We start from the raw sequence: 15,833 nt of genomic DNA on the forward strand, positions 1-15,833 counted from the left end.
ACCATGACTGTTGATGTGTTGAAGATCCCAGGCATTCAGGTGTCTATGAAAGTTGTAAATCGTAAGCCCACACTTACTAAGTGGGATACACTAGTTACCGCATTCAACACTTTCTATATGTTCTCCCCTCTAGTACTTACAATAATAATATTGCCCACTGCTATGACTGACCTGCTTTTACAGAGGAGAAAAGGAGATCAGATGGAAGAGTGGAGACTGGGAGTTCCAGGACTGGAACCACCCTCTTCCCCAAATTCCCCAAGTCCTCGGGCAGTTCAGTGGCTCTTCCCTTGCAGAGGGGTTAGACCTGCCTCTGTCCAGTTTCTAAACCTCTAACATTAGATGGCAGTGACTCGAAGCTAACAGGCCCTTCTAGGTCCACTATTCTAGTATTAAGCAATGAAAAGGAAACATCTGTGTTACAGAAACTCAGAGATGAAAGGAACATCTTTTACTGCCTTATGAACAGCTCCAGCATGAAATTTTATTTCTGGTTGATATCCATTTACTACACATAAGAGAAATGATTAAATTGCTTGAAGAAGTATATACTAAAATAGCATGATACTTACACAGAGGTAGGGGAGTGCCATTCAGATGAGAGGTTTGTATTTGTTGATATCTAACTACCTTTCACTGGTAGCCAGAGAACCACGTGACTTGTGGATTCTAAGGCCCCTCTGCACACAAGGGTGCAGTTTAGAGGTGGAGCAGGCCCCGAGACACCAGTGTGAGAGAGCCATGACTAAGGCATCTCAGAACAATACCTGTAAATTATTAACTCCTGCTCTAAGAGCTCTGTTATTCCCTTAAGGATAGAGAGGTCATAACTAGGGAACCCATCCAGGTGATGATGAACAGAGCCGGAGAAAATGCAGAGCCTGCCAATTCAGGTTTAGAATTTCCAGAAAAGCATTCTTGTGAATCTAACAGTATTTACATGCTGGAATATTTCTACTTTACTATAAAAAGGGTATTTTAATTTCTCTCTTGCCTAGCATCTAATTCAGAACATTAAATTTTATTCAGTGAATAAATGAAGAAAAATACTTTTCCTTTAAACTGCACTGATCTTTCTCATACACAATCACTTTTTCTTCTAATTTCTTTTTCTCTGAGAACAAAGGAAGGAAATGATACAGTCAAAAGCAAAAATGAATAAATTGGAAAACATAAAACTTTACTTTTTTTTAAAAGATTTTATTTATTCATGAGAGGCAGAGAGAGAGAGAGAGAGAGGCAGAGACACAGGCAGAGGGAGAAGCAGGCTCCATGCACCGGAGCCCGACGTGGGACTCGATCCCAGGACTCCAGGATCGCGCCCTGGGCCAAAGGCAGGCGCCAAACCGTTGCGCCACCCAGGGATCCCAAAACTATACATTTGATAGACAAATACAAAAGCTCTGAAAGAAACGAAGAATTTGTTGACATGTACACAAGAAAACAAGTGATTGAACATCATTTCATTAAGACAGAGACTGAGAATATAACCACAGTGACTATGTGAGATTTCTGTGAAAAAAAAAAAAAAAAAACTTTTTTTTTTGTATGTATGGCATAATTCTCTTAAAAAATAAATGGTCAAAACCTATATAACTAATAAAAATATTAACAGGATTATTTAAAAGTAAACTGATTCTAAATTTCATAGGAAAGACAAATAATAATGGCCCCAAAATCTGAAAAATTAAAAAAAATAATTGAGAAGAGGGTGGTCCTATCAGATATTAAAATATATTAATAAGATTTGGCGATTAATATTGTGTGGTACTGACACTTGAATAGAGAGATCAGTGAATTGGATCATTATGAAGTCTAGATTAGACTCAAAGAAATATGAAAATTTACTATAGGAAACTAATTCCATTTCAAATCATGGAGGAAAAATGGGCTATTCAATACATAATTTTTTAAAAGATTTTATTTATTTATTTGAGAGAGAGAGCATACCCAAGGACACAAGCAAGGAGGAGGAGTAGAGGCAGAGAGAGAAGGAAAAACACACTCCCCTCTGAGCCGAAAGTCTGACACGGGGCTGGATCCTACGACCTCAAGATCGTGACCTGAGCCAATGGCAGTTATTTAGCCAATTGAGCCACCCAGGTGCCCCTTCAATACATAATTTTGGAGACGGAAAGAATCACAAAAAAAAAAAAATCTCAAAATTGATATCAACAGCAATAATGTTAGCATTGTTTTAAAATTATTTCATATAAAAATTATTTCATACACATAGTAGGATATATATACATACAAGCTTCTACACAAATGCATATATATATATATATATATACACACACACACCTGTATACATATACTGTGTGTATATATGTATGAGTCAGGAATCAATCAGAGAGGCAGAACCTCTAGAAATGCTATAGAATTAAGAATTCACATATAGGAGTTGGACTATACACAATTATGGGAGGTGGTTAACCAGCCTCAATTCAGCTCTTTATCCTCCACCTGGTTTTAAGCCTGATGTCACTGGGCTGTGTGGTCAGGCAAGAAAGATGCATGAGAAATGGGGGGATTAGGGACTTCACTTCAACCCTCTTCCCCTCACATCTGGCACCCAGATAGATCCTCCAGGCCTGGAGGACACTGACCAGAAGAGGTGAGCCAGCAGACTCACATAAATGTGCTTGAGCTCCAAAAGGGCCTTGTCTACACTGACTGTCAGAGAGTAAGCATACCACTTCAAAATTTCTTGCAAATTTCTCCTGTGTCCAACCCTGGGCTGAGATCTACTGGGAAAGGAATTCTAGAAAATATAGTTCTGTTTAGCCAAGTTGACATATTATTAAGCCACCACTATACACACACACACACACACACACATACACACACACACAAAATCTATATAGTAAATATTTGCATAACTATGTACCTATATAGGTATATGTAACGTAATTATGTCAATTAGGGACCAAGATATTTGATATAAGAGGAAAAAGATATAGACCTAACAATCCAGAAGTGAAGTCCATGAGATATTTAATTTGAATTGAAAGGTAAGTATGAACTCATGATTTGTTTCTCTTTTTTGAAAAAAAAATTAGTATGCCTTTCCTAGCTCTCCATCAGAAAGGCCTTGAAGCAAGCACAACAGTAGCATTGAGTATAGCTGATATCCATTCTGTTGTCTCCAAAGACCATTTCTCACTAAAAGGAACCAGGACTTCTTGAGAAATGGCTGTTTACAGGCCTAGGGCAGGAAAAGTACAGGATGAGCTTCAAACATCTCATATCAGAAAGCAAGGAAACTATCAGACTTTGAGGTTAATGTCAAAAACACAGGAATCAACTTAAAGGGAAGATTGAAACACATTGAATACATAAAAAATCATTAGTTCATCGTGGCAATGAAAGAGAAAAAGAAAAACACACATGTGCACACTCAACAACTCATCAGATACCAATAAACGAGTGGCTGGATAAGTGTCTCCAAAATAAGTACTTTAATCCACAGTTTCAGCAAAGATGGGAAATATCACAGTTCACTTCATGAAGGTGTCCTAAGCATGTTGTGAAAACCTGACAAAGCAGCACAGAAAAGAAGCAGAGCATTAATATAATATTAACCAATAGGATGCAGTCACGTCAGAAGACTAACACAAATCTATTATCCTTAGAAAATCCTGCCACATTTTTGAGGTCACCAAAACAATCCTCCGATGGGTTCTTCCAGTGCTTTTTGGTTTCAGTTTTTACAGATAAGATTTATTTATCCCAGGATAGGATGTGAAGAAAGTTACTCAGTTTCCCCAAATTCATTCTTATTGTCAAAATATTCAAACATACATAAAAGTTGACCTTATATGCAGAATAGAATGACCTCCTGTCATCCAGCTTTAACGATTATAAATATTTGATGATTTCTGCTTTAGCTGTACCCTTCACACCCATCTCCTCTGACTCAACTATTTTACAGCATGAAGTCTGGACTTCATGATGTTCTAGGCCACTGATGTCTCTATTCAAATGCTAGCACCACATAATTTTAACTTCTGTCACTTTCAATACATTTTAATGTCATATAGAAAACATAACTTTCCACCTGAAATACTTTGGGATGTACTCCAAGAGATAAAAATTCTTCTCTTTTTAAAAACATAACCACCACATATCTATTATCTTCTCTTTTTTTAAAATGTTGCTTTAATATTATCAAATACAGTCAGTGTTTAAATTTTCCCAACTGTTGGTTTGGCTGGGTGGCTTAGTCAGTTAAAAATCCTACTCTTGGCTTCAGCTCAGGTGGTGATCAAGCCCCAGATGGGGCTTTGTGCTCAGCAGAGTCTGCATGAGAGTCTTCCCTCTCCTTCTCCCTCCCCATCTCCTCCTCTGTACTCCCTACCTGCTCACTCTTGTGCTCTCTCTCAAAATATATAAATAAAATCTTAAAAAAAATTTTTCCCAACTGTCTCACAAATGTCTTTTCACAATCAGTTTGTCCAAAGCAGGTCCAGACAACGCATTTGCTAAGTCTCAAGGCTGCTTTAGATATCAACAATTTACCTCTCCTCCCCATTTTATTCCTACCATTTGTTAAAGACATTGGGATAAAAAAAAAAAAAAAAAGACATTGGGACGATTTTCCCGTAGAATTTCTCACAGTCTGATTTTGGTTGATGGAATCCTTGTTGCTCACTTAATATTTAATATATCCCATATTACTAGTAAACTGATGATTAGATCCAAAAATGTGTTGCCATTCAGATTCAATTAGGTTGGAGGCAAAAATACTTCAAAGGTGGGGCAATATATTTCCTATCGCATCTCATGAGTACGTTCACTTAGGCCTGGTCACCTGCCTCAGTCACACAGAGGTTGAGTGACTCAGGTGTGGTCACCCTGACCATCCAATAGGACACTCCCCATCAACTGTTTACCTGCTGGCTTTAGAGGCCATTCTTCATTGCCTGGATCTGTTATTTCATTAGAAGAGGCACACAGTCACTTTCCAATGGTATCTTTCTCCCTGCCATCATTAACTTTGATCCCTCTATAAAGAAAAACTTATTCCATTAACTAATGTCTACTGTGAAACAACCCATCAGGGAGTCAGGGTAAATGCTTCACCTTTTCCCCTTATGTCCCAATTTTTGAAACAGCAAATGAGCACCATACCAAACTTAGAGCCATCTCCCATCCTATTCTCTCCTGTCCCCTCTTCATCTGAGTTGGCTTTTGTCTATCTTTTAAAGGAATTCCTTGGGGAAGTGGTCAAATCCCCCTTCATATACTTGCATAACTGTTATTCTACAACAGATAAGAATTCATTTGGTTGCATGTAACAGAACCCAATTTGGAAAAGCTTAAGAAAAAAAAAACATGCAATTTATTGGAAAGGTACTAGTTATTGCAGAATCATAGGAAGATCTAACCCAGAAGGAGAGGGAGTCGGGCCAGCTTTGAGCACCTAAACGGCAGACATTGTGGGCTTTCTCCTTAGAGAGTCACCACTTGTGTGACTCAGCAACACGGACTTCCAGAACCTGTATGCAGGAATTTAGTCCGTTGCCCAGTTAGAAGAGTTCCTGCAAGAGAATGTCCTTCCCTCTGACATCAATTGCAAGTTGAAGAGGTTCCCAAAACCACCTTCAGTTTTTATAACAGTGATGGTTATGTTTATTACGGAGGGGAAAAAAAAAAAAAACAGATTAAAATCAGCCAAAGGCAGGGACACATGGGGCAGAGTCCAGGAGGGTCCAGACATGGAGCTTCTGTCTGGGCATCTTCTCCAGGTTTGCTGTGGATCCTGTTAACTTCTCCCAGCCATGATGTGACAATATTCATGGAGGACTGCCAACCCAGAAAGCTGACCAGAGCCTTTGGTGTCCAAGATTTTTACTGGGGTTTGATCACATACTGCCCATGTGGCTGGACTCTGATCTCCAGCCCCTAAAGTTCTGGTCGATACTTTTCATCTCTAGTCTCTTGCAGAAGCAGAACTGATACCATGTAGCCCAAAGTCCTCGTCATAAAACGTTGTATGGTTGTATGGCTGTCGGTGGACAAAGATCCTAGGCAAACAAAGATACTCCCATCAGGCAGGACATTCCAGGGCCAGGAGATCACCTCCCAGTAGCTGAGGGCAAAGGCCAGACTTCCTCGTGGGTCAGGTTAATCCTTCACTGCACATTGGGTCCCTCTGTCACAAGTATAAAATTACACAAGAGACAGAAACTGTGGAATCCAGTTTCTACAAAATCACTTCGTTCAGATAGAGCTACTAGAAAAAGACCTTCTCTATTTTATGTATACACTTCTTCTCCAACCATTTAGAGATGCCCCTGTCTAACACAACGGAACTAATTTGCCATGAACCCCTCTTTCCCCAAGAGGACATGACAAGTTAAGTTCAGCAGCTGCCTGTGAAAGTCATTTCATGGAGCCGCATTCCCCACGGTCAATATCGCAGGCTAGTCCCATACTTCCTTCTTTAGTCCGACTGAGGTCTCATTTCAATGTTCTGTACCTTAGGGACATGGGCACATTCAGAGGACAATATCACATTCAATATCAAGAAAAAGAGAGAAAAGAAAAGACAAATTATAATAACTTATTTTTAAAAAGGAAAAGGGTGGTAGGACACCTGGGTGGTTCAGTGGTTGAACATCTGCCTTTGGCTCAGGGCATGATCCCAGGGTTCTGCTTCTCCCTCTGCCTGTGTCTCTGCCTCTCTCTGCATCCCTCATGAATAAATAAATAAAATATTAAAAAATAAAGAAAGAAAAAGGTGGTTATCAGTTCACCCTGGCAGTAAGCAATAAAATACAGATGGAGGGATCCCTGGGTGGCTCAGTGGTTTGGCGCCTGCCTTTGGCCCAGGGCACAATCCTGGAGTCCTGGGATTGAGTCCCGCATCGGGCTCCAGGCATGGAGCCTGCTTCTCTCTCTGCCTCTCTCTCTCTCTATGTCTATCATGAATAAATAAATAAATAAATAAATAAATAAATAAATCAATCAATCAATCTTTAAAAAAATACAGATGGAAGCCCTTTATCTATTTTTCTGCAGCTGGTTATGAAGTTAGGATGGTAATGGGTTGAATTGTGTCCCTTCAAAAAGATATAAGGTGTCAGAATGTGACTGGATTTGGAACTGGGGTCTTTACAAAGGTGATTAAGCTAAAATGTCATTAAGGAGGGCCGTCATCCAATATGGCCAGGGTCCTTATACAAAGGGGAGATTTAGAGGCAGAAATGGTCATGTACAGAGGGCAGATTATGTGAAGAGACACAGAAAAAAGATGGCAATCTACAAGTCAAGGAGATAGATCTGGAACAGATCCTCCCCTCTCACCTTCAAAGAGAGCATGGCTTTGCTGATACCTTGATTTCAGATTTCTGGCCTCCAGAACTGCAAGACAACAAGTGTTCACTGCTCTGAGCCACCCAGCTTCTGGTACTTTGTGACAGTAACCCTAGCAAACTAACCCAGCTGGTAGTTATGCCTTTCCCCTTCCATGGTGTAATCTGTCCAGTGGCTGTGGCCCACCCTTACCCCCTGGGTTACTTGTCTGGGTGCAGAGGCTCAAACCTTACTGAGGATCTAGCTCTTCAGTCAAAACTATAATGCCCTTGGGCATAGAGAGCCCAAAAGAGCCCTGAGGCCATTTCATCTTGTAATTCAAAGGAACCATCATGGCGTCCTGGCTGCAAACTCCACTTTGACTATTTGGACACGTAACAGCTAAGGACTTACTGCCTAACTCCACAGCTAACCTCATTCCAGGGTTGTTTTCTTTGAAAGGAGGAACCTCACTCACCACAGACTTCAGAGCATATGTTTAGTACAACCTGTCTTTGATGTTTCAGTTTTCATGAGACCCAGAGTGGGACAAAGGAAAAGATAGCCCAAGAATGGAGTTTAGAGTAACAATATATCACCCTCAGGCAGGTTCATTCCAATAGTTGACGGTGTCCGAGTCCTTGCCACATGTCTGTCATTGGCTGTAAGCAGGCGCAACAGAAGCAGCCCCAGGTGAGTCATTTCCTCATTGCCTCAAGCTTGCCCAAAGAGATGGCCACTGTAGGGCCCTCACTTTTATGCTGGTTGGGTCTAGGACTAACTCTTCTCAAGAGGGGGTAGGCATTCAGAAGCCTACATCAGGACAAATACCCCACTTATATTTGGTTTAAATATATTTTAAACAGTGTCAAAACCTAATATTCTTAATATTGTACTATAACTAGAGATTATATCACCCAGTTTTATCACCATCAGGATTCTCATCATCTGAGGAACAGTCCAGAGACCAAAGAAAGAAAGACGAGGTAAGTATGCAAGTGTGCTTCTAAGAACACACAAACTTTCTGGAAGGACGCATGATTGAGTGCTAAATGGGAGGTACTGTGATGAATGCGAAGGATAGAAAAGAGTAAAAGACTTGTTTTTCTTTTATGCTTTTCTCAATTGTTTGAATTTCTAAACATAAACATGTATTAGTTTTACAATTTAACAAAAGGATTTCGGGATGCCTGGGTGGCTCAGTGGTTGAGCGTCTGCCTTTGCCTCAGGTCATGATCCCAGGGTCCTGGTATCAAGTCCCGCATCAGGCTCACCACAGGGAACCTGCTTCTCCCTCTACCTATGTCTCTGCCTCTCTTTGTGTGTCTCTTATGAATAAATAAATAAATCTTAAAAAAAAAAAAAAGGATTTTTCCGTTGATGGATGAATGAATGAATGAAAGAAAGAAACGTGGTCTATACATACAATAGAATGTTAGTCATCCTTATAAAGAAGGAACATCCTGACCTTCAACAGATGAATGGATAAAGAAGATGTGGTCTATATGTACAATGGAATATTAGCCATCAGAAAGGACAAATACCCACCATTTGCTTCGACACGGATGGAACTGGAGGGTATTATGCTGAGTGAAATAAGTCAATCAGAGAAAGAAAATCATCATATAGTTTCACTCATTTGTGGAATATAAGAAATAGTGAAAGGGATTATAGGATAAAGGAGGGAAAATGAGTGGGAAAAATTCTAGAGGGTGATAAAACATGAGAGACTCCTAACTCTGGGGAAGAACAAAGGGTTTGCAGAAGGGGAGGTGGGCAGGGGAATGGGGTAACTGGGTGACTGACGGGCACTTGATGGGATGAGCACTGGATGTTATACTATATGTTGACAAATTGAATTTAAATAAATAAATAAGAAGAATAAGTAATCAACTTAAAAAAAAATTTTAAAAAGAAGGGACATCCAGACACATGCTGTAACATGGATGAGCCCTGAGGATATGTTAAGTGAAATAAGCCAGTCTCCAAAAAAGAAGTACCGTATGTTTCCACTTATATGAGGGACTTAGAGTAGTCAAATTCCTACAGACAAAATGTAGACTCATGATTGCCATGGTCAGGGGAGGCAAGAATGGGGCGTTATTGCTTAACAGGTGCAGAGTTTCAGTTTTACAGAATGAAGAGAGTTCTGGAGATGGCTGCACAACAATGTGGATGTACTTGATGTCGTTGAAATGTATACTTAGAAATGGTTAAAATGGTAAGTTTCGTATTGCACAGTTTTATATAGTTTATATAGAAATTATATAGTTTATGTATTCTACATTCTATCACAATTTACAAAATTACTTTATTTTTGTTTACTATTATGAATTATATTTTGCCCTTTACCACTAGTCCATTTATTTGAACTCTTTACACATTAGAAGGTACTTTTTAAAAACTTATTTATTTATTTATTTATTTATTTATTTATTTATTTATGAGAGAGAGAGAGATTGAGAGAGCACACAGAGGGAAAGGAGAAGCAGACTCCCTGCTGAGCAGAGTCTCAATCCCAGGACCCTGGGAATAATGACCTGAGCAAAAGGCAGATTCTTAACCAACTGAGCCACCCAGGTGCCCCTATATGTTGGAAGATATTAACCTTTTCTTTTGTATTTACTTAGAGTATATTTCAAAATTTGTCACTTATTTCCTTTTCTATTTGAAAAATGGGAATTTTTTAACTTAGAAGTTCATCATAATTAGTCATTTAAAAATCTTTTCCTTTGGGATTTCTCTTACAACTTTAAGCTTCTGAAGCACCCTAGCCCTCTCAATGTTTTGATATTTTTTCAGTTTTATCTTTTTTTTACATTAAATTCTTTGATTCATCAGTCATCCAGACACAAGTAATTGAACAATTTTTCATAACTACTGAGTTGAGATAACTTAATCACATATTAAATTTTAAATATAATAATCCAGTTGTTTGACTTTCTATTTTGTGCCATTGGTGAGTGTATTTTATTTTACTTTGCTAAAATCCTATTTAATGGGCAGCCTGGGTAGCTCAGCGGTTTAGCGCCAACTTCAGCCCAGGGAATGACCCTGGAGACCCGGGATCAAGTCCTATATCAGGCTTCCTGCATGGAGTCTGCTTCTCCCTCTGGCTCTCTCTCTCTCTCTTTGTGTCTCTCATGAATAAATAAAGTCTTTTAAAAATAAATAAATAAATAAATAAATAAATAAATAAATAAATAAATAAAAAAAATCCTATTTAATTATTGTAGTTTTGTGTGGCAGATTGCATTTTGCGAAAAATGACTGTGATAATATTTCCCATCCCACATAGTCTTCTAGAACCTTTGCCTTCTTCCATTAAGATGTAGAAGCTGTGTTTCCTCTCCTTAAAACTGGGTAGACCCTTGTAATTGCCTCAGGGAATATGATGCAATGAAGGTGATCCTGGGTGACCCTGGCTTTGGGAGTCCTGAGCCATATCCAACAAGTACTGCTATCCCAAGTCTACCATGTTGGAGAGAGCATGGTGGAAGAGAGAGATGACCAAGAGCCCCACAAGTCCAGCCTCAGCAATTTGAGTCCTCCCTGCACAAGTACCTACCAGGTCTGGGAGTGAAAAAAAATTTTTTAAGATTTTATTTATTTATTAGAGAGAGAGGGAGAGAGAGAGCACAGAAGCAGGGGGGAGGGGCAGAGGGAGAAGCCAACTGCCCACTGAGCAGGGAGCCCAACTTGGGGCTGGATCCCAGGACTGCAGGATCATGACCTGTGCCAAAAGCAGACACTTAACCAACTGAGCCATCCAGGCACAACTGACCTGTATTTGTTTGATAACTAGTGATGTTAGACATTTTCCCATTCATGAACTTTGCATTGTGTAGTCATGTCCTTTGCCAATTTCTATATTGGAACCATTGCTTTTCGTATTAACACTCTGAGTTTTTTTAGTGTTTAGTTCTTTATTGGTGAATGCAATGGGTGCATTAACCTTAAAAATAAAACTGCCAGTTATTTTGCTTGCAAAGATGAATTTAGGCAGGAATAGCAGAGATTTGCAGCTCAGAACTTGGAAGCCACAGTGAAACCATAGACAAGTCCAAGGAACAAAGGGGAGGAATGCTCTTTTATAGAGGAAAGAGAGGCATGGGGAGGGGTTGTTAGAAGCAGAGTCCATGGACTAAACTGGGAATTCAAAGTGTAGTGGCTCTTTGTTGGCTGAGCTGTGACAGTGTCTCATTGGTTGGGCTGTTGTGGGAGGAAGGAGAAAACCCTTCTTCCTCCAGCTGAGGTAGTAAAGCAGCATTGACTTGTAGGGTACATCTCTTCCTAATTGGGTCTGCAATTGACAAGGAGTGTTAGGGCAAGAGAGCTCCCCCTCTGGCTTCCCCATTTCTAAATGGAATTTTGAATAATGAGATTTCCTTTTATAGACTTTCACAGTTGCCACTTAGAACCCCCTTGAAGACAAGGGCTCTCATTGCCGCATTGCCAAGCAGACGTGCTGTGGACATTTAGAATCTGCTTCCTTCTCTAGTAATTGTCTTCAGGGAAGGGAACACCTTGCCTAAGGTTAGGCCCCCTCTCTGGGAGCACCATAGTTGAGTCCAGGGGAAACTAGCCCCCTTGACTCAATTTGAGACCATTCTGCAGGGTCATCTGAAGCCTGAGCTGCTTCTACATCACTACTCAGCTTCTTCCTCTGCCCAGCCCTGCTGCCTCCCTCCCTCGAGGGGGCTGTTTACAGAATCCTCCTCAATAAACTTTTTGTTCTTTCAGCTTCACTGAAATTACTATAATTGACAAATAAAATTATAAGATATTTAAAATGTAAAAAATAATAATAAGATATTTAAAATCTGAACGTGGGACGGCTGGGTGGCTCAGTAGTTGAGTGATCCTGAGGTCCTGGGATCGAGTCCCACATCCCACTCCCCTTGAGGAGCCTGCTTCTCCCTCTGCCTATGTCTCTCTGCCTCTCTCTGTGTGTGTCTCTCATGAATAAATAAAAATCTTTTTTTTATGTGAACGTAACAATTATATATACATATATGTACAAAATTTTGAAAAGATTCTCTGTTGAGTTAATTAACATGTCCATCACCTCACATCATTACCTTTTGTGTGTGTGTGTGAGAACATTTCAATTCTACTGTTAGCAAATTACAATGATATGGTACAGTGTTTTCAGCTACAATCACCAAGTCATATAGTATATTTTCAGATCTCATTCCTCTTATATCTGAAATTTTGTAAACTTTTACCAACCTTTCCCTACTTCTCCCACTCCCAGCCCCTGGCAACCACCATTCTGCAATTCGTTTCTATGAGTTTGATTTTTTTTCTAAAAATCTTTTATTTATTTATTTGAGAGAGAGAGAGAGAGAGAGAGGCACAAGCAGGGGGAGGGCCAGAGGGAGAAGCAAACTCCCAGCTGAGCAGAGATCCTGATATGAGGCTGGATCCAGGACCCTGGGATCTTGACCTGAGCTGAAGGCAAGGCACTTGACCACTGAGCCACCCAGCTACCCAAGTTTGACTTTTTAAAAAAATACTACATACAAGGGATGCCTGTGTGGCTCAGTCAGTTAAGTGTCTGCCTTCCACTCAGGTCAGGATCTTGGAGTCCAGAGATAGAGCCCCTTGTGGAGATCCAGCCCCATGTCAGGGGCACTCTGCTCAGTGAAGAGCCTGCTTCTCCCTCTCCCTCTGCCCCTACCCCTGCTTCCACTGTGTCTCTCTCTCAAATAAATAATATCTTTAAAAAAAAAAAAAAGATTCCACATACAAGTTATACTGTGCAGTATTTGTTTCTGTCTGGCTTATTTTGGTTTGCATAATGCCCTTCAGGTTCATCCATGTTGTCACAAATGACAGGACTTCCTTCATTTTTAAGGCTGAATCTTAAACATTCTGCTATATAAATCTATCACATTTTCTTGATCTGTTCATCCACTGACAGAAACTTAGAGTCACAAAAACTTCTTGTATACTGAAGTTTCATCTTAGCCGGTTGCCAGGGAACCTGATCGAAGGCAACAATTAATCACTTGTTTCTCATTGACCTGTGATATTTCATCTTTTATCTTTTCACCTTTTTTGTTAATTGCAGATACTGAATTTCAAAATATGCATTCACTTCTTTTTTGCTATGTGATTTCTTCTAAACTTAGAAGACTTCCTCACATCCACACACCCGAGGTCTAATTACTATTCCATTATATTTTCTCCCAGTCTTCCTATGATTGCCATCTTATTCTTAGCTTCTGCTTCTAATGAATGTACTTATAGTGAAGGATTTGAAGTGAACGAGAAAATGCCATTTGTTGACTATGCCTCTCTCTCTCTTCATTCTCTTCATATATCTTAGATGGAGGCTGTGTTCTTACCATATTCTGCAGCTGTAAGAAAAGTTCAGAAGAAATACTGCTTGGAAATAATTGTCGATGCTGTCAACAACTTCCTCTCTGTGCATGGACTTCTCAAAGGTTCTTGTTGATGAAGTGCTCTGGCCAAACCCCCCTCTCTGCTCCCCTTCAGCAAGAAAAAGCACATTACCATGTTTAAGAAAAAGGTTGGATCCCAACACTGGCCCTCTTTTACTTTCCAAGAAACTTACCCATACATTAACGAACTGATAACTTTGCCCCCAGACACCAAATGGAACTTTATATTCAGTACAGATGTTTATTGCCAAATTGCCAAGAAAACATTCACAATTTCACTTCTTAATTAAACCAAATATTGTAAATGAGGGGAAAAGGAGTATGAAATTAAGGTCAGAATTTTATTGTCCAGTAAGCACACTTTTTGTGTGTGTTGCCAAGTGAGGATAATATGCCCTTTTAATACACAGTCGGCTCATTCATGTTTTGCCAACCAGGCATGAGGCTTATTTCAAAAGATCTTAGTGTATTTGGTGCCAACCAAGAAGTTTTTATTCAGATCTGTTGGCAGAGCCTCAGCCAATGGGTGTGTTTTCACTTGTGTGTTTTTTCCTCATAAGTGTTCATGAGAAACCTATTTATAACGTTTCCCAAACTAGAATTTCTGAACAAATCTGAATGGAATTCACACGTTCAAAGCTTAGGTGCAGTTGAAACAACCCCTGGAACGAAATGAGGGGCCATGATATTCAGAACTAGGGTTTCCATAAAGCTCCCCCTTAATGAGCTGTGCACACCATGAAAACAATCCAGAATGTGTCCTTGGTGCTCCCGGGCTGGGGGAACTAGGGAGGTGGGCATCCAGTGCATTGTACATATCACATAGGACTCAAGCGACTCATGGTTTCCAGCATTAAAACCCACATGGCGGGGCACCTGGATAGCTGAGCAGTAGTGTCTGCCTTCGGCTCAGGTCCTGATCCCAGGGTCCTGGGATTGAGTCCTGCATCAGGTTCCCCGCAGGGAGCCTGCTTCTCCCTCTGCCTGTGTCTCTGCCTCTCTCTCTCTCTGTGTCTCTCCTGAATAAATAAATATATTAAAAATAAATAAATAACAGAGTTTGGAGACTTTAGGGAAAGAGTGAGAAAGCTAGCACTTCAGGCTTTCTATTCTCACTGATGCATCCCTTTGTGTCATAATAGAGAGCCCAGTCTCACTGCCCAAACCTCTTATAACAGAAATCCAGTGGGTAAACACACTTTCTTCCCAATGCCATTTGTCTTTTTTATTTCTTTTCTTCTCCCCAAATTCCGGCCTCTCCCCTATCTTGGCAGCACAAGCTTCCTCCTCCCTTGCCCCAAGATGTGAGCAGATCCCAAACCCTCTGTGGCATCTTAGAGATTTTCCCAGCCCCCTCCTCGAATTGTAAATCAAAGCTATTTTCTTCTCTGCTTGTATCTGCTAAATGGAGGGAAGGTGCAAACACAGGAGCCCACGATTAAACAGAGTGAGGAGGAAGGGGTTCTGGGTGATTCTCCACTTCCCAGGTAGAGTTCGGTTTTTTGCTTTTCTTTGGTTGTTTCCAAGTCTATGTTTTTTAATATAGTTCACACTGAAACATTTAATCTTTTTATCATTGCCCTTTTGGGGTTTTCATGTGGACTTAAATCTCCAACCCAGCTGCTGCTGGCATGTGTGAGTTTACTATAAACAAAGAATATTGGTTCGGCTCTGGCCTTTGGTTACATGACAAAGCCTCTTCCATCAATTTGGCATTGGTAGGAACCAGACCAGTGGACACTTCCCTCACTCCTAAGTAAAGCAACTGCATAGTTTTGGTGTTATCTATGTATTTCCACTGCTAGACATGTTCTCGCTTCATCATTTGCTCCTCTCTGTCTCTGCTGTTTCGAGTGCATGGAGTGAAGCAATTGGAGCAGCTGACTCTGAGGTCTGGGGGCACACAGTGTACCCAGTCTGAGGAGTGGGCAAAAGCCACACTCATGGATGAGCCAAGAGGGTTGGTTGAGACACAGTGACTTCCGTGAAAGATTGGTTGCAACACATTTTTGTCAATTCTGTTGAAGAGTCTAGTGCCACGCAAGGTATTTTGACAAAGGCATGACTCGGGCCACCTCGTACCAACATCTTCAACATTCTTCCCCAAGACCTGAATAAAACCAC

General features: G+C 40.4%; 1 long non-coding RNA gene across 2 annotated transcripts; it reads left to right on the forward strand.

Moving 5' to 3' along the window:
• The first annotated feature begins 8,022 nt into the window (after positions 1–8,022).
• LOC144315443 (uncharacterized) lies at positions 8,023–14,028 on the forward strand. Of its 2 annotated transcripts, none has more exons than XR_013381148.1 (3): positions 8,023–8,285; positions 9,414–9,520; positions 13,634–14,028. It is a non-coding gene; the product is annotated as an uncharacterized LOC144315443 (long non-coding RNA). The 2 variants fall into 2 exon arrangements; XR_013381147.1 differs by having other exon boundaries at positions 9,428–9,520.
• Positions 14,029–15,833: the final 1,805 nt, after the last annotated feature.

Source organism: Canis aureus, chromosome 6 (assembly GCF_053574225.1).
Source record: "Canis aureus isolate CA01 chromosome 6, VMU_Caureus_v.1.0, whole genome shotgun sequence".
Classification (NCBI taxonomy): domain Eukaryota; kingdom Metazoa; phylum Chordata; class Mammalia; order Carnivora; family Canidae; genus Canis; species Canis aureus.